The sequence below is a fragment of the Octopus bimaculoides genome, chromosome 18 (genome assembly GCF_046866305.1).
Source record: "Octopus bimaculoides isolate indiv1 chromosome 18, ASM4686630v1, whole genome shotgun sequence".
NCBI lineage: Eukaryota > Metazoa > Mollusca > Cephalopoda > Octopoda > Octopodidae > Octopus > Octopus bimaculoides.
This window is the reverse complement of record NC_142945.1, coordinates 14,144,887-14,169,790: the sequence shown is the minus strand read 5'-3', so window position 1 is coordinate 14,169,790 and position 24,904 is coordinate 14,144,887. Positions and strand designations below refer to the sequence as shown.

The window sequence follows — 24,904 nt, the reverse complement described above, 5'->3', positions numbered from 1 at the left end:
TATTATTGTGTGCCAAAATTTTCATTGTACTAACTATGACCTGATGTTTAACACAGTTATTCTGCAATCCAGATCGCAGTTGGTGCAATGAAAGTTTTGATGAGAAATAATAAATGTTTAAGTAAAGTTAACAGGTTCTCTGTGTTTTTGAATGGCTAATATGTATATTTGCTACATTGTAAAATGACAATAGTTGAATGAAAAGAAATGGTGCAGAGAGGAACTAGATGTTTAGGTGCAACATTAACACTTTTGATACTAACCTGGCTGAAACCACCTCTGGCTCTGTAGGACAAATGTCTTGTTTTGAATTAAAATCTTCCACCAAACCTTAGTCATAATGTATGTTCCTAACACGAGCTTAATGATGATGTTGTTGTTTGTTCATTGTTGAGCCATGCCAGACTCATAAGGGCCAGTTTACCGGTTTCATTGGTGTATAGGTTCCCCACCTGGACAGGACACTGGTCCATCGCAGGTGAACTGTTAGATGCAGGAGGAAAGAGTGAGAGAAAGTTGTGGCAAAAGAGTCAGCAGAAGTTTGCTATTACCTTCTGCCAGAAGGTCACATGGAGCTTAGGTGTTACACTCATAAACATACACATCATTTGGTCTGAGATTTGAACTCGCGATCTGTCGACTGTGAGTCCGCTGCTCTAACTACTAGGCCATGTGCCTCTACAACTTAATGATAAGTAAATTATTTTGCTAAATTCTTTGTTATATTTAAAATTAATTGAAAGAAACAGAGCATCTCAAAATAAATACAGTAACAAAAAGGTTAATATAAATGCTGAATGCTATTTAGATTACCAAATTATAAATAAAATGGTGTTTAGAAACCAATATCATATTGGTTTCAAATTTTGACACAAGGCCAGTAATTTCAGGGGAGAGTGTCTAATCAATTACATTGACCCCAGTATTCAACTGGTATGTATTTCATCGACTTCGAAGGGATGAAAGGTAAAGTCAACCTCAGCAAAATTTGAATGCAGAATGTTAAAATGGATGAAATGCCACTAAGCATTTATTTTTCTTAGTGTGCTAACGATTCTACTAGCTAGCCACATTAACATCACCATCATTATCGTTATTTAACATCCGCTTTCCATGCTGGAATGAGTTGGACGTTTTGACATGGAGCTAGTTAACAGGGAACTATGCATACCCCAACTGTCTGTTGGGGTAGGGTTTCTACAGCTGGATGCCCTTCCCAATGCCAACTATTTAACAGTGTGTTCTGGGTGTTTTTTTATATATCACTGGCACATAACCTAATTTAATACTGACTTCAAATTTTGGCACAAGGCCAGCAATTTCGGGGTCGGGGGCAAGTCAATTACAATGCCCCCATTGTTCATCTGGTACTTCTTTTCCTGAAAGGCAAAGTCAACACCATCAGAATTTGAATGCAGAACATAAATGTGGATGAAATGCCACTAAAGATTTTGTTCAGCATACAAACAATTCTATCAGTTTGCTACCTTAACCTAATTTAATATTACAAGTAAGTGTGTTAACAAGGTGTGAGAAAAACCAAAGAGTGATTTCTTACAGCAGCATATTATTAGAAATTAGAAATTTGTGATCATATGGTGTATTGGATGTGATTTGATTTAATATTAGAAACATATGTGTGTGTCTAATACATAAAATGTATTTCATTCTGATAACGATAGGATGTATTGACAGATAAGTGTTTATATAGGGAAGTAAGCAAGTCTATGATAATTGTAATTATAAAGATAGCTTAATTATAGGTATGTTCTGTTAAGATATAATTAAACATTCCTTAAGTGGGAGTTATAATTGGGGTTTGAAGGAGAGGATGCATGTCTATAAGCATTGTTGTTTTAGTCTAGTTGTCTATACGTAATAATGCTTAGCTAAAAATGAATGATGAGGTAAAATATATAGAACATTAGATTTGGAAATGGAAGTGAGGCAAGGAAGAAAGTAATAAAGAGTAAAAAAACACACACACACACACACACATATCATCATCATCATCATCATCACCATTTAACATCTGTTGTCCATACTGCATGGGTTGGATGGTTTGACTGGGCTTGCATGCTAGAAGGCTGTACCAGACTCCAGGTTTTCTATGGCTGGACGCCCTACCTAATGCCAGCCACTCCAAGAATGTAATGGGTGCCACCAACATGGGTGTTATTTGCATGACTCCGGGGTGCGTTTACGTGCCACTGGCATGGATGCCAATTTGTGTGACACCGGTATCTGCCACGACTGCGATTTTTCTCAGCTTGATGGGTCTTCTCAAGCGTAACATAATGCCAAAGGTCTTGGTCATTGCCTCCCTGAGGCCCAACATGTGAAAGGAACTCAGCCACTGCCTCTGTGAGACCCAACACTCAAAAGGAATTCAGTCATTTTGCTTCCATGAGGCCCAACACTTGAAAGGAACTCAACCACTTTGCTTCTGTGAGGCCCAACGTTCAAAAGATGTTCTTTATGAGCCACCAGCATGGGTGCACTTGGCCAAAGGTCTTCTCAAGCACAGCACATGGCCAAAGGTCTCGGTCACCAGTCATTGCCTCTGTGAGACTTGAAGTTCGCAGATCATGCTTCACCACCTTGCCCCATGTCTTCCTGGGTTTACCTTTACCATAGGTTCCCTCTACAATTAGAGATCATCACTTCTTTACATAGTTGTTTGCATAGTTGTCCTCATCCATAAGCATCACATGGCCATACCAGCACAGTTGTCTCTCTTGTACACCTCATCTCATTCTTCTTATGCCTAACTTTTTCCTCAAGAAGCTTACACTCTGTCGAAGTGCTTATGATGTGGGTGATATCTTCAGTATTAACTCCACAAAGTCAGCATCGGTTGTTATATTTTACTGCTTTTCCTGCATCTCTATCCCTTTTGTACAACAAGTATTTGATTGATATTCCCTGTTCCTGGATTGCAAATGCATGCCCTTCAAATCGGGAGGTAGTATTCTGGCTATTGGCCCATGACAGACTGCTTTGATGATCAATGCTACTATCATCTCGGAGCTTTCTGCTAACATATCCATGCATAGCCTTCTGCTCATATATGCTCGCCCTTTCATCTGATGATACGTTGCAGTAGAGTCGTGCAACTTCTTCGGGCATGTATTTAAAGTTATCAGACAAGGAATGTTTCTCAAGGAGGTATGTATGTATGTATGTATGCATGCATGCATGTATGTATCTATGTATCTATGTATCTATGTGTGCATGTATATTTATAAGATAGCCAGCCCAACATACTAGCATATAGACATTTATATAATTTATATACTCACCTGAATCCCTATCATTGATTTATATAGCAATTGTCATTAATCAATAACTATCATATTTGTCAGCTTAACTCGGTATAGCTGATTAGTGAGAAATGTTAAAGTTCAACAAATTGCCATTCCTCACACAACATGTGCAAATTCTTGAACGTCAGCATTATAAGATAAAGTCATTATATGGTGATGCTGAAAACAGAATTATATGAGTTCACAACAATACAGTAAAAAAAGCAGAACAGCTCAATCCAAAGAAACTAGTGATAGTCTGTGTTGGCAATTGGAAAATAGTATGTTTCTATTCAAAATATTAGGTTTTTTAAATTCTATATACCAAAAGGTGAAGGTGCATGGTTCAGTGGTTAGAGCATCAATCAGGCTCACAATTATGAGGTAGTAAGTTCGATTCCTGGTCCAGGCTGTGTGTTGTGTTCTTGAGCAAGACACTTTATTTCATGTTGCTCCAGTTCACTCAGCTGTAGAAATGAGTTGTATGGTTTGAAGCAAGCTTTATTGTCAATTCTTCAACTGATAATGCAGGATTTTCTTCAAGTAATGCCTCGAGGAGCTTATCATCAAATTCAACTTGACGTCCTGTTCGATCTTCATCTTTAAGGCTGAAATCTCCACTTCTGAATTTTGCAAACCATCTTCTGCAAGTTCTTTCATTCAAACATTCTTTCCCATAAACTGAGTGAATGTTTCGAGTTGCTTCAGCTGCAGAGCTTCCTTTTTTTTGTACTCATAAAGCATTATGTGCCTCAAATGCTCTTTGGATACTTCCACGTTAGAAAGGGTTTCAATCAAAGAAATTTTAATTCTATTATTCTGTAAAATAATATTTAATTAATTTAAATGTACACAAATGCATAAAAATAATTTTAAATTCCATTTGACATTCAAAAATACTATTAAATTTCATTCAATTTTTAAAAAGGTAAAATCGGACAGAACTTATGGGATGACCTGATAAGTACAAGTTGCGTACTGGGGTCGATCTAATCGACTGGCCCCCTCCCCCAAAATTTTGGGTCTTGTGCCTAGAGTAGAAAAGAGTATTGGTAGACCCTTAAAGACTATTAAAATCAATGTCTGAGCTTTAATTATTCTTGCTCCTAGTTGATCACAGTTTGATGATTGTAACCAGTAAAAGCATAGTAAAATAATAAAAGAAATTGAAGCCATTATTTGAATGTACAAAGGCAGCAAGCTAGCAGAATCTTTAGCAATGCCAGGCAAAATGCTTAGTGGCATTTCATCTGTCTTCTGAGTTCAAATACCATCAAGGTTGACTTTGCTTTTCATCCCCTAGGGTTCGATAAAATAAGCACCAGCTGAAAACTGAGGTTGATGTAATTGATGTACCCCTCCCCTAAAATTGCTGACCCTGTGCCAAAATTTCAAGCTATTATTTGAATATATTTGGTACTGCTAACAATCATAGCCACAAGAATCTAATTGCAGTTAATTAATGGCTTATAATTAATAGTTAACTACTATATTTTTCCAACGTATAGCATATGTTTATCCAAAAAAACAAGACCCTAAAATAATTATGTATGGTATACACAAAAGTTACTTCTTATGTAAAATTGATTTCTTAAAAGAAAAATTGACAATTTTCTAAATTATTTCTTTTCAAGAAAGTTCGAAGAATTTTTTTTGAAGGAAAAGTCGATGTTATTTTCCAGCAAAAAGGATATATGTGAATGTATTCCTGTGGTATTTTCATTTTTTATACATGAATTCCAGATCACTCAGCATATATGTGAAACAGAAAGACAGATATATGATATACTTAATATCAAAATAACATGCCAAAATAACAAAATTTTGTGGAGCAAAATACAAACAATTTCTTTATTTTAGATTTTGCTTAAGTAAATCATTGAAAAAATATACTGTGAGTTCACACATAAAATATGCTGTGAGTTCACTGTGATGCGCAGTGATTGTTAAAATACCAAACCAAAAATATTAAACATTACATAAATATACTGAGATGCAGTGTCAATGTAGTCATGCAACTTACTAAATATATCAGCTTAATCTTCCTCAAATCACAACCTGTCATTTCCAAAACAGGAAAGGACATATTGGATAGAATAGTTCTTGATATAAAAAAGGCAGGATGGCCATTGCTGGAGTATCTGTAATTGTAAGTCTGCTCAATCTGAGTTGATCAGGGATTATAGGAAGGCAACAGCACTCAAGATCAACACTCAAGTAATTCAGCCAATAAGAAAGCTTCTATGAAATAATCGTCAGATTTTGCTTAAATCACATGCCACCATCTTAAAAAATCTGATATCTTAGACAACATTGCCTAATGTAAAATAGATACGCAATCAAATATATGTATTGTGAAGTATATTTGCCACTTAAATGTGGCTAACCCTTAAGGGTGGATGCTACTGTAGCTTGTAGCCCCAGGAAGACATCTCCTCCAGCTGGCTATTGACACACATTCTGTGCCCTATCAGTATTTGCAAAGGGAAGTCATCCTTCTCATCTTGGAACCTAGATATCGAGCTTCTTAATGACTCCAAGACATTTTAAAGGATTTTCAATTGTTGTGTGTGATACATTTAAGCTCTCTGCAGTCTCTTGCACTGTTATATGGCAATCAGATTCAAGGCTTTGATTCGGTCATCATCAACTTCAGGTCGACCAGAACGTTCGTTATCTTTGAGGGAAAAATCTCCCAAACAAAATTTCTTAAACCATTTCTGACATGTATGTTCTGTTAAACAAGCAATACAATAAACTTCGCATATCTCTTGATGAGCCTCAGCAGCTTTCATGCCTTTACAGAAATAAAAAAAAGCAAAATATGGCGAAAATGTTCGTTTTTGCACTCCGTGTTAAAATTGAAACTGAACTAATAGCTGTAAATAAAATTACGCACAATTTGCTTCTAAAGTAATGGCTATCAAATGTCAAAAGGAAAAAAATTATAACATCGACAAAGTCATTAAAAAATCATAACTATTTATTTGCAAAAAACGAAATTAGTTTCTTACCAACCCAATATATATATATATATATATATATATATATATATATATATATATATATATATATATATATATATATATATATATATGTATATATATATATATATATATATATATATATATATAGGCGCAGGAGTGGCTGTGAGGTAAGTAGCTTGCTTACCAACCACATAGTTCCGGGTTCAGTCCCACTGCGTGGCACCTTGGGCAAGTGTCTTCTACTATAGCCTCGGGCCGACCAAAGCCTTGTGAGTGGATTTGGTAGACGGAAACTGAAAGAAGCCCATCGTATATATGTATATATATATATGTGTGTGTGTATGTGTTTGTGTATCTGTGTTTGTCCCCCTAGCATTGCTTGACAACCAATGCTGGTGTGTTTACGTCCCCGTCACTTAGCGGTTCGGCAAAAGAAACCGATAGAATAAGTACTAGGCTTCCAAAGAATAAGTCCTGGGGTTGATATGCTCGACTAAAGGCGGTGCTCCAGCATAGCCGCAGTCAAATGACTGAAACAAGTAAAAGAGTAAAAGAGTATAGATAGATAGATAGATAGATGCGTCAAGTTATATCAAAATTTAAATTTTTTCCACCCTGTCATTTCATTTTGTATCCTATTATCGACCATCAAATTCTTCCACTTATATTTACACGATTTATGTATATTCTCTATCAGATTTTTCCGTTTATATTTACAAGATTTATGTATATTTATCTATAATGTATATTTAATATAATTTGTATAGTGTATGTACTGTGTGTGGCTTTGTATGTGCACGGTATTTGAGCTCTTTAGAGTCTTTGTATATATAATAAATTTCAGTTTTTCTTTTATATTTTATTTATATTTTGTATTTTGTATTTTCTTCGTACTTTTCATGTTCATTCACGCATTTATAGCTTTTTAAAATTACCTCTTAATATATTTTAATATATTTTAATATACCTTATAAAATTTTTATATATAATTTTATTTATTAAAAAATTTTTTCTTTTTGGTTTTTTATTATTCATTCACCTATCTTGGTGGAATCTTCCATTAGGTACGTTTTGCTTTCATATTGCTTCACACCTGTCCTCTATTTAAACGTAAACCTCTGGGTTGCATACTTCAATCAGTGCCTGATGAAAATACGTAAAACTATTAGTAGTGCATACAATGCATGTAGTATGAAGCATTTATAGTAATATTAGACTTTCATTAGATGGAGTACTCTTCTTAATGATTTTTATACAAATTAATTTCATATATATATATATATATATATATATATATATATATATATATATATATATATATACATACATACATACAACTTACCCAACAGCTTAAAAAGCTTAATACACACACATACATATATATCGTTTAGATAAATGTCACTTTAAATCAGAGTATATATATTATTATTATTATAATATATTGTTATATAGTTATTATTCTATAAAAGACATTCATAGTCACTTTTCCCCCATAACTTATAAAGCCTTCGAGTTTGTTTACAAATATTATATGTAGTATTAGATACTTATCTATCTATACATATAATTTGGCTGTTTGAAGGGTGAGTATGTTGGCCCAATCGGATGTGCAAGGAGCCGTGTAAGCGTTGATTTGTGGGTTCGATTCTGGCATGGGTTAGCTTATCATTTTTCAGTCAATTGTTTAAATAAATGTCACTTTAAATTGGAGTATATATATATATATATATATATATATATATATATATATATATATATATATATATTATTATTATTATTATTATGATATATTATTATATAGTTATTATATATTTTCAATACACCACTCAATACAAGCTTGGGGTTATCTACACTCTTGAATAAAGTATGATCACAGTTCTTCTGGGGTAGAAAATCCAAGAGTCACTTCGGTTAAACTAATGTTTGGGTCCAGCACACTGTTTTGATGCAAATGCACATAAAGGTTCATTGTAAAAAGTTATGTAAAATTTGTGGTTTAAAACACGAGAAAGTGCACCTTTTGATGCAAGTCTCATGAAGTGCCACTCTCATGTCTGAAACTGCAAAATATTACACAACTTTTCACACTGAACTTTTGTGTGCAATGGTGTTAAAAAAAGGATGATACAGAAACAATTGTAACTGGTCATTAAAGATGAGCTAAACTCTTTCTTTTCTTATCTGAATAATATATGTATATTTGTGTGTGTATGTATGTATGACAAGGTGTGTGTATGTATGTATGTATATACTTATTTCTTCTTCCCAAATTTCATGGTGGATTAATTTTGAAATTCCAGGCAAAGGTCTTTCAGACAGTCCAAATCACCAGTTAGCAGAAGATCATCCAACATAATTATTGTTTTAGCTACAGATATAGTCTTTGTTTTCATTCATTCATATATGTAAACTATAATATTTAAAAAAAAATTGTGGTTAGGAGCTGTCAGAAACAAAAAAAAACAAAACAAAAAAACGTCTGTATGTCTGAAGGGAAAAAGGATTAGTGAACATAATGATGGTGATGATGGTGGTGTTGGTGTTGGTGATGGTGGTAGTGGTGGTGGTGACAACAACAATGATGACAACACCTGTGATGGTGCTTGTTAGCAAGAGAGAGGGAGAAGAAGAAGAAGAAGAAGAAGATGATGATGATGATGATGAAGAAGAGGTGAGGCGTAGGAGGACGATTTATTAATAAAGTGATCTTACAGGTATAGAATAGTAGCAAAATATTATAGACTTCATTATTATAAACTTTGTAAATTTAAATAAAGAGAGAGAAAATGCAATTTAGAGAAAGAGAAACAGAGGCAGTGAAAAGGAGAGAATAATTTCTCAGAAAAAGAAGAGAGGAAAAAGACTGAAGACAGACAGAAAAAGATAATTATATATATTGGGTTATCCTATAAATATATATATATATTAATACACACACACACACACACACACACACACACACACACATATATATGTATATATATATATATATATAGGTAGATAGATGAATAGAAACCACTCTATAAACATATATATAGGGAGAGGTTTGTGTATATACATACATATATATATATATATAGAGGTTTAAGTATAAATTATATATATATATATATATATATATATATATATATATATATGTATATAAATTGAAAGTTATAATGAATAAATGCTCCAATTGGTCAAAACAACTTTATAACATTCTCATATTATCATAAATCAAACAAATATATTTCAAAACATCAGGGCATTCAATGGTAAAACCCAATAGTATAAAATATACACATATATATGAATAAAAGGTGATAAAACCTAAAAGGGTAATATGGGGGGAAGTCAAATGAAGAAAAATATATGGATTAAATTAATGCAGAATAAAAGCGACTAAAAATTTCAGGCAAGGAAACTAAAATAATATAAATATAAATATATAAAAATATAGGGCAAAGTGGTAACCAGAAAAGAGTCCATTCAAATCCATCTCTATGATCATTTCAAAAGATGTTACCTCACTTGGTCAATGTAAAATCCATTAAGGAAATCAAAGGCAATGACCTTTGCTTCAGGAGAAAACCAATGACCTTTTCTTCATGAGACGTGACCATTTGACAGCCAGAAATGTGAGACTTTTGTAAATTTTCTCCTGAAGAAAAGGTCATTGTCTTTGGATTTCCTTAATGGATTTTACATTGACAAAGTGAGGCAACGTCTTTTGAAATGATCGTAGAAATGGATTTGGATGGACTCTTTTTTTTGGTTACCACTTTGCCCTATGTTTTTATACATTTATAGTATTTTAGTTCTATTGCCTTAAATTTTTAGTCACTTTTATTATGCATTAATTTAATCCGTATATTTTTCTTCATTTGACTTCACTCGTATTACCCTTTTAGCTTTAATCACCTTATGTGAGTAGTCATGTAACTCCTTCACAGCAAGAAGTTTGTTCTATTCTGGCTCATTCTTTCATACCTTAATCTCTCATCTAGCATAAAGCTTGTTCCTTCTCTACTGTAATCCCAGTCAATCGAACAGTATTTTAGTTTTGCAAGCTGCATGTACTGGCACTACCAAAAAGGTAAAAGAAAAGCACCCAGTACACTCTGTAAAATAGTTGGCATTAGGAAGGGCATCCCACTGTAGAAACTGAGCCAAAGCAGACATTGGCTCATGAAGCAGTCCTCAAACTTGCCAGATCCTATCGAACCATCCAGCTCATGCCAATATGGAAGATGGACATGGTGATGACTAAGTATTAAGGTTCAACTAAACCGGCTGAAACTTCTGAAGACTTTGCATGACCACAGTCCAATTACTGAAACCATTTAAGGAACATCATGCAGACTAAGAGAATGTCAATCATGTTTAATGAATACAAATCTAGATAGAATTATAGAAGCATATTATAGAAGCATATTATAGAAGCATATTATGTACTTTACATTAATATAAAATCAGGTCAGTGCAGTATTAATACACTAATGAAACGCTATCTAGCCATCTTACGTGATGACAACTAATTCTCAAATTAATTCTTGGTGTAGCTAAATTAAATACATTCAGTCTGAAATAAGACATTCATGTGTAGGATGTCATCTGTTGGAGATATTTTCTATATTGATGTGTTAGTAATGCTTAATTGATCAATCAGTGAAATAAATTAATGTTGTGTCAGGGTATGAACTTAAGATAAAATGTATCAAAGAAATTATATTGAGAAATTTCATTGTCTAATTGTTCACAGGCCAAGCAGTACACAGTATTATTTGAAATGCCAAGAAATGAGTCTATATGTTGTTATTCATTTTACTAGAAATAGCAGGAAGATTGCTTCAAATCATATGCAACTGCCTTTTATTAAGGGTGTTTTTTGTTTTGTTTTGTTTCCTTTTTTTTAAAAGTGTAGTCAGAGTTGGAAAGGCAGCAAAAATTACACTTTTCAGCATCCCCAAGACTGGCAGGAGGAATGGATGATATTAATCTCAGGTTAGAACGCTAGCCTAACCCTTTAGCATTCAGGTTACTCTATGAAGTGGAGACGCAATGGCCCAGTGGTTAGGGCAGTGGACTCGCGGTCATAGGATCGAGGTTTCGATTCCCAGACTGGGCGTTGTGAGTGTTTATTGAGCGAAAACACCTAAAGCTCCATGAGGCTCTGGCAGGGGATGGTGGTGAACCCTGCTGTACTCTTTCACCACAACTTTCTCTCACTCTTACTTCCTGTTTCTGTTGTGCCTGTAATTCAAAGGGGCCAGCCTTGTCACACTGTGTCACGCTGAATATCCCTGAGAACTACGTTAAGGGTACACGTGTCTGTGGAGTGCTCAGCCACTTGCACGTTAATTTCATGAGCAGGCTGTTCCATTGATCGGATCAACTGGAACCCTCGACGTCGTAAGCGACGGAGTGCCAACAATATTCTATGAAATGTAATGCTTTATTTATTCATTGTTTTGAATTAACCATGCATTGTCTCAGTCTAAGGCAGTGAGCTGGCAGAGTTGTTAAAATTAGCCAATAGATGAACACAGGGAGAAAAATTAGCTTATGAGTTGCCCAACTTGGCATAAAGGACCCAAAGTTATTTTCAAGACATTATTTTTTTTTAAAAAGTGCGTTATATATCCTTTGTAGTATAGGTACAAAGCCTGAATTCTTTTGGGAAGAGGTTAGTCAATTCCAGTGACCCCCCCAGTACTCAACTGGTACTTATTTTAATACAGTTCTATATTTAAGAGATGAGAAATTATGTACATTATTTGTTAACAACAAACAAGATGAGGACAAATATCCATCAATTGTAAATAATGTAAATATTGGTACTTATTTTATCAACTCTGAAAAGGTGAAAGGTAAAGTCAACCTTGGTGGAATTTGAACTCAGATCAGAAAGATGGGCAGAATGTTGCTAAGTATTTTGCCCAGCATGCTAACGATTGTGCCAGCATGCTGCTTTAAAAAAAAAAAAAAGGGTTATACAGTGAAATTTGCGATTTGGTTATGGTTACATCTATTGTGTTGATCATCTGTGTTTGAGTGCAAAAGTGCAAATGCAAGGGTACATGTGTGTGTGTGTGTGAATGTGTATGTGCGAGTGTGTGAGTGTGTGTATGAGTGTATGTGAGTGTAAATGTGTGTACGTGTGTGTGTGTGAGTGTTTGTGAGTGTGTGAATGTGCATGTGTGAGTATGTGTGTGAGTGTGTAAATGTGTGTGTGTATGAATGTGCCTGTGTGTAAGTGTGTGTGTGTGAGTGTGTAAATGTGTGCGCGTATGTGTGTGAGTGTGTATGTGAGTGTGTGAGTGTGCATGAGTGTATGAATGTGTGTGAATGTGTGTTTGAGTGTGTGAGAGTGTGTGTGTGTGTGTGTGTGTGAATGTGTGTGTGTGAATGTATGTGTAACTGTGTGAATGTGTGTGTGTGTGTGTGTGTGTGTGTGTGTGTGTGTGTGTGTGTTTCAGAAAATTCAATACCGTGTGACAACATGATAAAGATTATAAAGATAATAAACAAAAAAATCATAGAAAAGTTGGAGAGAAATGACATAAATCAGATTTGCAATGTGGGTTAAATTTAATATTATAAAGGTTCAAGTTATTAACCCAGAATTTTTAACTTGAAGCACTTACGTGAATTTAAATTATTGTGAGTTAAAAGTCATAATAAGATTTAATATTTATCTGAATTAAGGTGGCGAACTGGCAGAAACATTAGCATGCGAGGCAGAAGGCTCAGCGGTATTTTGTCTGTCTTTATGTTCTGAGTTCAAATTCTGCTGAGATTGATTTTGCCTTTCACCCTTTTGGGGTCGATAAATTAAGTACTAGTTGTATTCTGAGGTCGATCTAATCAACTGGTCCCCTCCCCCAAAATTTCAGGCTGAAACCCAAAATTTCAGGACTTGTACCTATAGTAGAAAAGAATATTTATCTGAATTAAGGCAGCGAGCTGGCAGAGACATTAGCACGTGAGGCAAAACACTTAGCAGCATTTCGTCTGTCTTTACATTCTGAGTTCAAATTCCTCATAGAGCACTCCACGGACATGTCTACCCTTAACGTAGTTCTCAGGGAGATTCAGTGTGACACAGAGTGTAACATGGCTGGTGGCCCTTTGAAATACAGGTACTACTCATTTTTGCCAGCTGAGTCGACTGGAGCAATGGGAACGTGTTTCTGGGAATTGAACTCATGACCTTACATTCTTGGAGTGGTTAGCATTAGGAAGGGCATCCAGCCATAGAAACCATGCCAAATCAGATTGGAACCTGGTGCAGCCCTCCAGTTTACCAGTTTCAGTCAAACTGTCTAACCCATGCCAGCATGGAAAGCAGACGCTAAATGCTGCTGCTGATGATATATATATATATATATATATATATATATATATATATATATATATATATATAGGGCAAGTGTCATGAATACACAAGCTTTGTGTTTACAGAAACCTATCTTTATTTAACAATATCAAAATCCCAAAATACATGACTAGATTAAATTAAGGACTCTATAATAGTTTTATGAGACTTTAATTTATGTAATTCAGAGCTATTTCTTCCTGCGATCTCACCAAATGCTACAGCTAACTTAATAGCACTGACAGCATCAATCACAGTAACCACACCAAGCATACCATCCACCACATTAGCATTAACCATAACAACAACACCAAGAACGATCAAAATAGCCACACCAATACTACCAGCCTGTACCAAGCCACACCGGTCATCAGCCATAAACCACTACCAACGACAACAACAGCAACAACATCATCCACACCACCAACGCCAGCACGACCACTGAGCGCATCGTCCATACCACCTACATCAATAACCACACTATCACCATCAACAATATCAGTGATAACACCACAGCCACACCAATACGCAACACTACCACTGACAACCACATCGCCACCAACCACATCAACTGCAACATCAACACCAATACCGAATCTACGAACCACACCGTCAATTAAACAAACCACAATACCACCACAACCACCACCACAACCACCACCACCACCACAACCACCACCACAACCACCACCACCACAACCACCACCACCACAACCACCACCACAACCACCACAACCACCACCACCACAACCACCACCACAACCACCACCACCACAACCACCACCACCACCACCACCACAACCACCACCACAACCACGACCACCACAACCACGACCACCACGACCACCACCACCACAACCACGACCACGACGACCACCACCACAACCACCACCATTATCACCACCACCAACTACGGACACCACTACCACTACTATCAACCATACCCACAGCTGATCACTATCTTTGTGTGACACAATGAAATTCAATCAGCTTCAATTAATGGTTATTACTGTCTGTTTAAACAGAAGCTTGGAAGCCATGCTATATGTAAATCTCTGGTAATCTTTTGAATTATGAGATAGACAATTATTAGTGGCATTAATTGTTAGTCTGGAGTTCTTCAGAACAGCAGCAGTTCTAAGACGGTAAAGGTTGGATGGTGCCAAGGTAATATTTCATAGAATCAGAGACATTTTAGAGAAGTATAATATGCATTCGTTTCCTTTATCAGTTCGGTAAGATTGATGAAGACAAGAAAATTGTTGAGTGGTTATGAATTGGTGCCTAAGTTGAAATCTTGTCAGCAAAATTGTCACAAAAATGCTGATGTTAAGCTTAGAACTGCATTCGTTTGTCAAACATTGATAAACCAGTCTACCACAGTAGGTATCTGATCTGCTTATGTAGCTGTTAATTTTCTCACTACACAATATTTGGAATTGCGTATCTAAAGTTCAAAGGTTTTGAATCTTGATTAAAGAAATAGATTAAGTAAGAGTTAAGATTTCTTACCTTTCAGATTGTCAGAATTCTCATCTGTTTATTCCAAAATTATAAGATGAAAGTTGTACAGAAGTGTTTGTGTTCTTAGTTGAGACATCTCTAGCTCTTATGGGCTCATTCTTCTTCTTCTTCTTCTTCTTCTTCTTCTTCTTCTTCTTTGCTGCATCTGTGCATCTAATGTAAACACACCAGCATCGGTTGTCAAGTGATGCTGGGGTGACAAACACAGACACACAAACTTATACACACACACACACATACATATATACAACAGGCTTCTTTCAGTTTCCATCTACTAAATCCCCTCACAAGGCTTTGGTCGGCCCAAGGCAATTGTAGAAGACACTTGCCCAAGGTGCCACGCAGTGGAACTGAACCCAGAACCATGTGGTTGGTAAGCAAGCTACTTATTTCTTTACTGCCTACAAGGAGCTACACACAGAGGGGACAAACAAGAACAGACAAATGGATTAAGTCGATTACATCGACCCCAGTGCGTAACTGGTACTTAATTTATCGAGCCTGAAAGGATGAAAGGCAAAGTTGACCTCGGCGGAATTTGAACTCAGAACGTAACTGCCGATGAAATACCACTAAGCATTTCGCCCTGTGTGCTAACGTTTCTGCCAGCTAGCTGCCTTACCACACAGCCACTCCTGTGCCTATATATATATATATATATATATATATATATATATATATATATATATATATATATATATATATATATATATATATATATATATATATATATATATATATATATATATATATATATATATATATATATATATATATATATATATATATATATATATATATATATATATATATATATATATATATATATATATATATTTATATTTATATATTTGATCCTTTATATTGAACACTCAATATTTCATCTACATTCAATACTTTCTTTCATAGTGCCATCCATTTTTATTTTATTTTATTTTATATTATATATTGTATATTATATTATATATTGTATATTCCATATTCTATACCCCCACATTGGTTCTGCAGGAATATAAATAAAACATAAAAAACAGACAGTGTTGGAACTCTTTTAAACAAAATAATATATTCCTCTATACACAATCATACAAAAAAACCACCTTTTTTGTATTTATTGTTACTTGCATATATATATATACACACACATTTATATATATATACATATTTATATATATATATATATAGATATATACATATATATAGCCTCAAATAGACCTACACTGTTTTGATTAGTAACCGTTGCAATTTCAACTGTACTATAATGGCAGTGCAGTTTCTTCAGGGTCTTCACTTTAATATCGTTTGATTTAACTGTTCACACACACACACACACACACGCACACGCACACACACATGCATATATATATATATTTATATATATATATATGCAGACAACATGAGAAAACCATAGCTTTGTTAATTGAAAGCAGTTTTATGTGTAATTCATGTGTTTAATGATGCAAAGTTCAGCCTGTTTGAAAGTTCTATATCATCAAAGTCCATCATGTAATTAAATTAAACTCAATTTTAATGACAGCAATTATAGTAAAGAGATTGTCTGGCATTTGTAATAGCAATCAGTAAAGCAGTAATTGCTATAGAATTGATAGAAAATCCCTATTATACACGAAATAATGAGAAGGTCACTACATGCCAGTTCGAATTGCTAGCAAGAACAACTAATTCTCCCTCAAATCTCAACGTAATATCTTAGAAATGGACAAAACATCAGCTAATGCTGTTCTGGATGAAGTACCTCACTAATAGACTAATGGAAGCAGTGAATCAGATTGGAATGTCTTATGTATCTTTTTTCGTTTGTCTTTTACTTGTTTCAGCCATTAGACTGCAACCAGGCTGGGGCACTGCTTTCGAGAGTCTGGTCTAACAAATCAACCCCACTGCTTATTTTTGAGTCTGGTATTTATTCTAACAATCTCTTTAGTTAAACCTCTAGGTTACAGTGACATAAACAAACCAACATCGGTTGTCAAGTGTTAGTGATGGACAGGGCTGGACTGACCATTTAGCTAAAGAAGTACATGCTTAGGGCATCAAACGAAGGGGGACACTACAGAAATGGTAAGTGATTTATGGCACAAATGAAATCACTTTAAGCTTGTTAAAATAATATTTGGGATGCCTTATCTTTACTAAGTATTGAAGCAGATGTGCTATATAAGATTAATTTTGAGGATCTGAAATTAATGGGTGCAAAATTTCACAGCTCTAGCATCATTCCTTCATAGTTAGCCTATGAACTTTTCAGCCCTCCCTTGTATGTGTGTGTGTGTGTGTGTGTGTGACACCTCCCACACCAAATGTGCCATCCCCTACTCTCAATTCCTCTGTCTCCAACGTCTGTGCAGCCATGACCAGGATTTGGAGACTCAGTCTCAGTGCTTGGCCCTTTGCAAATATCCCTCCACTCCTGTCCATGCCATCTTAATCTGTATCTGCCATGTTGATTTGAACTCACAAGATGCTCAGTGTTACAAGAAACTTCAACATTAATTTATATGTAGGCAGGTTACATTTCCCACGCAGGGACAGTAGTCGTGATCACAAATCTGTATTGATACCATATGAAGCACGTATTGTAATACTGAAACATCTGCAGCAGAGGAAAGAGACCAGTAGCTATCTTGCACAAGTTTGTGATCATGAAATCAATAATATAATTAAGATAGCTAATGAATTTGAGAAGTATGAAATAAGAGCTGATGCAGACCTCTCCCCAAGTGGCATTGATAAAATCTATTTATCAGAACAAAATAAAAAATGGACCAGTGCACTGAGAAGACTACATGGGTACCTGGCACAGAAATCTCAAACCGTAGAAGGGATTGATCATGTCAAAAGCTTGGCATGGAGTACTGACAAGTTTATGACATCCCACTTCGAAGGCTACCTCCATACAAGAGATCCCTGCCAAGTAGCTATGGCATAAAAGTCAGAAAACACTGATAGACAACAGACATAGGCTGTGTAAGATCAAGACTGAAGACATCAACCATATTATTGCCGACTGCAAGAGAATGTCTTCCAGATATTATCTTCCCATGAGTCACAATGTGGTGTTGTTGTTGGCACTCCATCGCTTACGACGTTGAGTGTTCCAGTTGATCCGATCAACGGAACAGCCTGCTCGTGAAATTAACGTGCAAGTGGCTGAGCACTCCACAGACACGTGTACCCTTAACGTAATTCTCGGGGATATTCAGCGTGACACAGTGTGACAAGGCTGACCCTTTGAATTACAGGCACAACAGAAACAGGAAGTAAGAGTGAGAGAAAGTTGTGGTGGAAGAGTACAGCAGGGTTCACCACCATCCCCTGCCGGAGCCTCGTGGAGCTTTAGGTGTTTTCGCTCAATACAATAAACACTCACAACGCCCGATCTGGGAATCGAAACCGCGATCCTATGACCGCGAGTCCGCTGCCCTGACCACTGGGCCATTGCGCCTCCACAATGTGGTGGCCAGACAGTGTGGAACAGGAAAACAAAACAAAACAAAACCATCAACAGATGAAGCTGACAATATTGCGACCAGTGGCTCAAAAGAATACCATTGGGACTTGGATGGTGAGCTGGCAGAATCGTTAACACGCCGGGCGAAATGGTTAGCGGTATTTCGTCTGCTGCTATGTTCTGAGTTCAAATTCCGCCGAGGTCGACTTTGCCTTTCATCCTTTCGGGGTCAATTAAATAAGTACCAGTTACACACTGGAGTCACTATAATCGACTTAATCCATTTGTCTGTCCTTGTTCGTCCCCTCTGTGTGTAGCCCCTTGTGGGCAGTAAAGAAATAAGAAAACCGTTGGGACTTGGGAATTAAAACAGTCACCAAGTTATAATACAATCGACCAGATATTGTTGTGTAAGACTACAAAGAAAAGATACATTTTGTTGTGGAAATCAACTGCCCTCTGGACACCAATGTGGTTAGAAAAATACAAGAGGTCATCTATGGACCACTGATAAGGAGTTTGCAAATTCAGTACCCAAGATATGAGAGGGGTATCCAGAAGTAACTGGAAACGTTCTCTGTAGGACAGGCCCTTTGTAGTACAGGCTTCTGCTGCTATAAGCCACTTGATGTAACCCTCAGGCACCAGTCTGCAAACTGTCCACTGAGGTCATACTACCACATGGTGTGTCTTTGTTTTGCAGTGCTTCGCCCCTGTTTGTTGATTTTTGCAATGGCTGAAATGAAGGAAGAGCATGCTTCCATGAAATTCTGTTTTTTGCGTTTTCCCTGGTTTATATGATCTGAAATTGCACCACCTGAAGAGATGCTTCTGCACTGTGGGGTGCACTGTAATTCATTGTATAGTTTCCAACCCATGAAGGAGTGGTGCAGAGTGTGTTGAAACGATTGTTGTGATTAATAAAGTTTCCAGTATACTCTATCTTCCATATCCATTATTTCTACTTTATATATGTATATATATGTACGTGTGTATGTATGTATATATATATATATATATATAATTGAAAAAAGACTAGAAATCTATACAAATCAATTTTTCATATATAAACGATGGAGGTGGAAATAGCACAGAAGTAAGTCTAAGACGTTTCAGTTTGAAAGGGAATTTAATAAAAATGATTTAAAAAAATTATACAAAGAAAATATTACCAGTTTCGATGAACATCATCATATCAAATATCAATAAAAATTTATAAAAAATCTGAAGTAAAACAGTTTATCTTCTGTCTGGGGGTCAAGAAACATGTTCTTGATCTCCAGATGATTTTTCCCAATATTTATTCTTGTTACACATGCACAGACACACTCAAACATGTAATATACACATATACGTATAGATATGCATACATATATATACATATATGCACATACATGCATACATACATACATTCATATATATATATATATATATATATATATATATATATATATATATATCTTCCTTTCCCGAGCGTCCAATAACACTATCCGTATCACATCCTCACTTTGTTGTTTTTTTGTTATTGTTTTTTGTGTTTATTTAAACTTATATATATATATATATATATATATATATATATATATATATATATATGATGTATGTATGTATAAAGTTATAAATGACAGAAATACTTTGATAAAATTTTATTCACAATAAAAAAATTCAAATATCATGATAAACTGTTTCGTAACTTAAAAACATGTAAATAATTTATATCATTATATTATTATATTTAATAATAAATAAATTACTTACATGTCTGTATTAATGCAGCTTTTTAAAAATTTTTTTGCATTTTGTATTAATGCAGACATATAAATAATTTATTTATTTTTAAATATAATAATATAAATCATTTACATATTTTTAAGTTACGAAAGAATTTGTTGTAATATTTGAATTTTCTTGTTAAATAAAATTTCATTAAATTATTTCTCTGTCATTTATGGCTTTTTACTCTCCTTTTCATTTTCTCTTATAATGTACTATATATATTCTATATTTTGTAGAATAGTGGAGGCGCAATGGCCCAGTGGTTAGGGCAGTGGACTCGCGGTCATAGGATCGCGGTTTTGATTCCCAGACCGGGCGTTGTGAGTGTTTATTGAGCGAAAACACCTAAAGCTCCACGAAGCTCCGGCAGGGGATGGTGGTGAACCCTGCTGTATTCTTCCACCACAACTTTCTCTCACTCTTACTTCCTGTTTCTGTTGTGCCTGTATTTCAAAGAGCCAGCCTTGTCACACTGTGTCACGCTGAATATCCCCGAGAACTACATTAAGGGTACACGTGTCTGTGGAGTGCTCAGCCACTTTCACGTTAATTTCACGGGCAGGCTGTTCTGTTGATTGGATCAACTGGAACCCTCGACGTCGTAAGCGACGGAGTGCCAGCAACAACATTTTGTAGAATAATACATTAAGGAGCGTTTTTATGGGTAGTACCAGATTACTTGAATCCATATATTGTGACTTGTATGTATGTATGTATGTATGTATATGTGGAGGCACAATGGCCCAGTGGTTAGGGTAGCGGACTCGCATCATAGGATCGTGGTTTCGATTCCCAGACCGGGCGTTGTGAGTGTTTATTGAGCGAAAACACCTAAAGCTCCACGAGGCTCAGGCAGGGGATGGTGGCGAACCCTGCTGTACTCTTCCACCACAACTTTCTCTCACTCTTTGTTCCTGTTTCTGGATGGATGGATAGATGTGTAGGTGGGTATGTGGATAGACAGACAGATGGATGGAGGGCTAGATTGGTTATTAGATAGATAGATAGATAATTGGAGACTATTAGACAGATAGACAGACAAACAGATAGTCAGATTATGTAGATTTGCTAATACAAACAAACAGGAAAAAATAGAACTCGAAATATGATTGCAACAATTTTGTCTCACCAAAGTGCTAAATATTTCAAGAATATAATATTTAGTGATTAGTATGTGTTAATTTGGGAAACTGATCCTCTTAGCCATAATTTTTCTCATTATCCTAAAATTTTTCTGCTTCAATTCTATGCTTTAGTAATCCAAACAAACATTAATCTGGTTTTCCATATTACACTCCGATTTCCCAGTCACTCATTCTTTCACAGCTTTCTGTCTGTTAATCTCATACTCAGGTCTTTTGCAGTCTTATAGTCTGAAAATCAAAGCAATTGAACTACTCCATAAATTTTTGTTTGTGTTGTCTTTTCTTTTTTCTCTTTTTGTTTTTGTTATTTCATTTGTTTGGTAGTTTTTTTTTTGTTTTGGTTGTTTGATATTTTGCTGCTGTTCATTCATATTTCAATGAATATAGAAATGATGATTGAAATTATTCTTTTCATTCTTTTTATTCTTTTTGTTCTTTTCCAGTTTCAGTCATTTGATTATGATCGTGCTAAGACACAGCCATCAAGGATTTGCTGAAACAAAATAATGCTCCTACTACTTATTCTAACCTGGTGCTTTGTGATTTGTTATCTGATGATTGCAGATCAATAAAATAAGTTGCAGGATAGAAAGGGACACAACACAAACAGCAACATTGGTAAGCAGTGTAAACATGGACATTTTATATTTTTAATTTCGTGCATATGCATTGTTTGCTTTTGATTTTGTCAACTACACAGTGTAGTAGGGTCGGTTGGGCACTGTCTGTGAGAAAAACAGCACCATGACACAATTCACTCTGCCAGAAATTTTGAAACGACATGCTGTACTACTTGGCATTTGCGACAGAAGCTTTTATATGAATATTTCAGAGTGCTTGGGTGTCAATCCAAGGACAGTATAATCTGAGGACATGTACTGAGAGTGATAAAAATCAAACATCCAGTCAACATCATAGTGTTTGGACTGATCACTCATGATGGCAATGTTATGCCTCCATTCATCTTCCCACACAGCCTCAGACTTAATACGGAGGCCTACATCAAGTACCTGGCAGAGGTAGTGCTACCCTGGCTCAAGAGGGTGGCTGCTGGAAGACCCTATGTCTGGAAACAGGACTCTGTACCATCCCACACAAGCAGGAGAACCCAGGCATTGCTGTTAGACAATTTCTGTGATCACATCACCCCTAACATCTGGCCACCCAACTCCACAGACTGCAACTCCCTTGATTATTATGTGTGGGGCACAGTTGAGCAAGAAACCAACAAAACACCTTGTAACACCAAAGATGAACTGAAGGCAAGGATTATGGCAGCATTCACCAACTTAAACAAGGAAACCATCCAGAAGAGTTGCAGGAGATTCCAAAGTTGTTTGGAGGCCGTGGTAGAAGTCAATGGCAATTTTAATGAATAAATTTACTCTTTAATATTTCAAAGATATTTTTATGCAATTTTGGTAAATATCTGTTAAAATGAGATGTCAGTGTTATTTTCATTTTTGTGTAATTTAGATGACAATTTCTTCACCGCACCCTGTATATGTATAGAGGCCAGACTAATGTGGGCCACCTCTTCCCAGAGGTAAAAATTGGTTCATGTGGAGCCAACAGCCTTACCTAGAAGAAAAAGTGAAATTACAGAAGCATCACATGACAATTCAAAATTAACAAGACCTGGAAAAGGACAGCCTAGAGTTGAGAATGATGAAGGGACTTAATGCAAAAAAAAAAAATAAAGCCAAGGTGTGATTTGAGGGAGAGTTAGCTGCTATTTCTTGTAGGTAAAAATGATGACATTCATCATTGTAAAAGAAGAAAAGAATAAAGCTGTTAAAGTACGAGAGAAAGACTGATTAAACAAAGGACATTGAGAGAAAGAGAAGGGAAGAGGGAGAGGGACGAGTTGAAAGAAGGGGAGGAGAGGGAGAGGGGGAGTGAGAGAGAGAATTAGTACATCATTATTACAATAAAAAGTGTCAGAATTTCCTTTGAAACAGCACAAATTAGTGTCATTAATTGATAATCTGGACTAATATTTATTAATTCACAGAAAGAATAATTAATATTGAGATTAGACGTATATGAAACACAATATTGGTGTCACGCTAAAGTCAACAGGGACATTGGACAAAACATAAATTAAACATAACAGCTAACTAGCAAAATCATTCAAGCATTAGGTCAAATAATTCGTGCTGTGAGTTCTGACTCTCTGTACTCTGGGTTCAAATCCCATTGAAATCCTGCTGAAGTCAAATTCATCTGTCATTCTTCCTGAAGTTGAGAAATCAAATAACAGACAAGTGCTGTAGTCACTTCTCTCTCCCCCTCTCTCTCTCTTTCTGTTCCTCTCTCCTTTTCTGTCTTTCTGTTCCTTTTACTTGTTCCAGTCATTTGACTATGGCCATGCTGGAGCACCACTTTTAGTCAAACAAGTCGACCCCCAGGACTTATTCTTTGTAATCCCAGTACTTATTCTATCAGTCTCTTTTGCCAAACCACTATGCTACGGGGATGTAAACACACCAACATAGGTTTTCAAGCGATGGTGAGTGGACAAACAGATACACAAACATGTATATATATGTGTGTGTGTGTGTGTGTGTGTGTGTGACAGGCTATTCTCACACTCACATATTTATATATATATATATATGTGTGTGTGTGTGTATGTACGTATCTTTTCCTTATGAATATAACAAGCTCTCTATCCCTCATTTATTTAATATAATTGTCAATTTATTTATTTAGATACATCCATTGATAGTAAGGGTTTCAATGTGTCTTCCTGTATTTAATTAATATTATAAATCATTAGTTCTAGATATTGATTTAGTCACAAATGCCTATTTAATTATATTTATTTGGATTTACTAAATATACATTTATTGACTATAGTGTCTATTTAATTCTATTTATTTGAATTTATTAAATGTGTATTTAATCCTGTGTGGGCAACAAGATCCTCTTTCTTTCTTATTGTTGATTAATTTGTGCTTGAATGTAATCATCTGGAAAATTTTCTCAACACATAAGTAAGGCCTTTTTCTTCCAATGCTATAAGATCTTTTTCAGCTCATTACTTCCAACTTCAGAGTATAGTCCTTGCTTTTGTTCTTAATTGCCCAAATGAATCTACTTAACCCTTTTGTCACCAACCCGGCTGAAACCGGCTCTGGCTCTGAGTACAATGTTTTCATAAGTTTATGTTCCTAACACTAGCTTAATGATAACTAAGTTATTTTACTAAATTCTTTGTTATATTTAAAATTGATTGAAAGAAACACAGAGCATCTCAAAATAGATACAGTAACAAAAGGCTTAACCCAGATGATCGACTAAGTCTAACACTCAAGAACTCAAAGCATAAGAAT

At 35.5% G+C, this 24,904-nt stretch overlaps 1 long non-coding RNA gene across 1 annotated transcript in view; it reads left to right on the top strand.

The window, feature by feature from the left end:
* Window positions 1–23,007, top strand: part of LOC149132010 (uncharacterized) — a 70,693-nt gene extending 47,686 nt beyond the window's left edge. The window contains exon 2 of the long non-coding RNA XR_016244947.1: window positions 22,010–23,007. This is a non-coding gene — a long non-coding RNA (uncharacterized LOC149132010). The remainder of the gene's footprint in view (window positions 1–22,009) is intronic.
* Window positions 23,008–24,904: the final 1,897 nt, after the last annotated feature.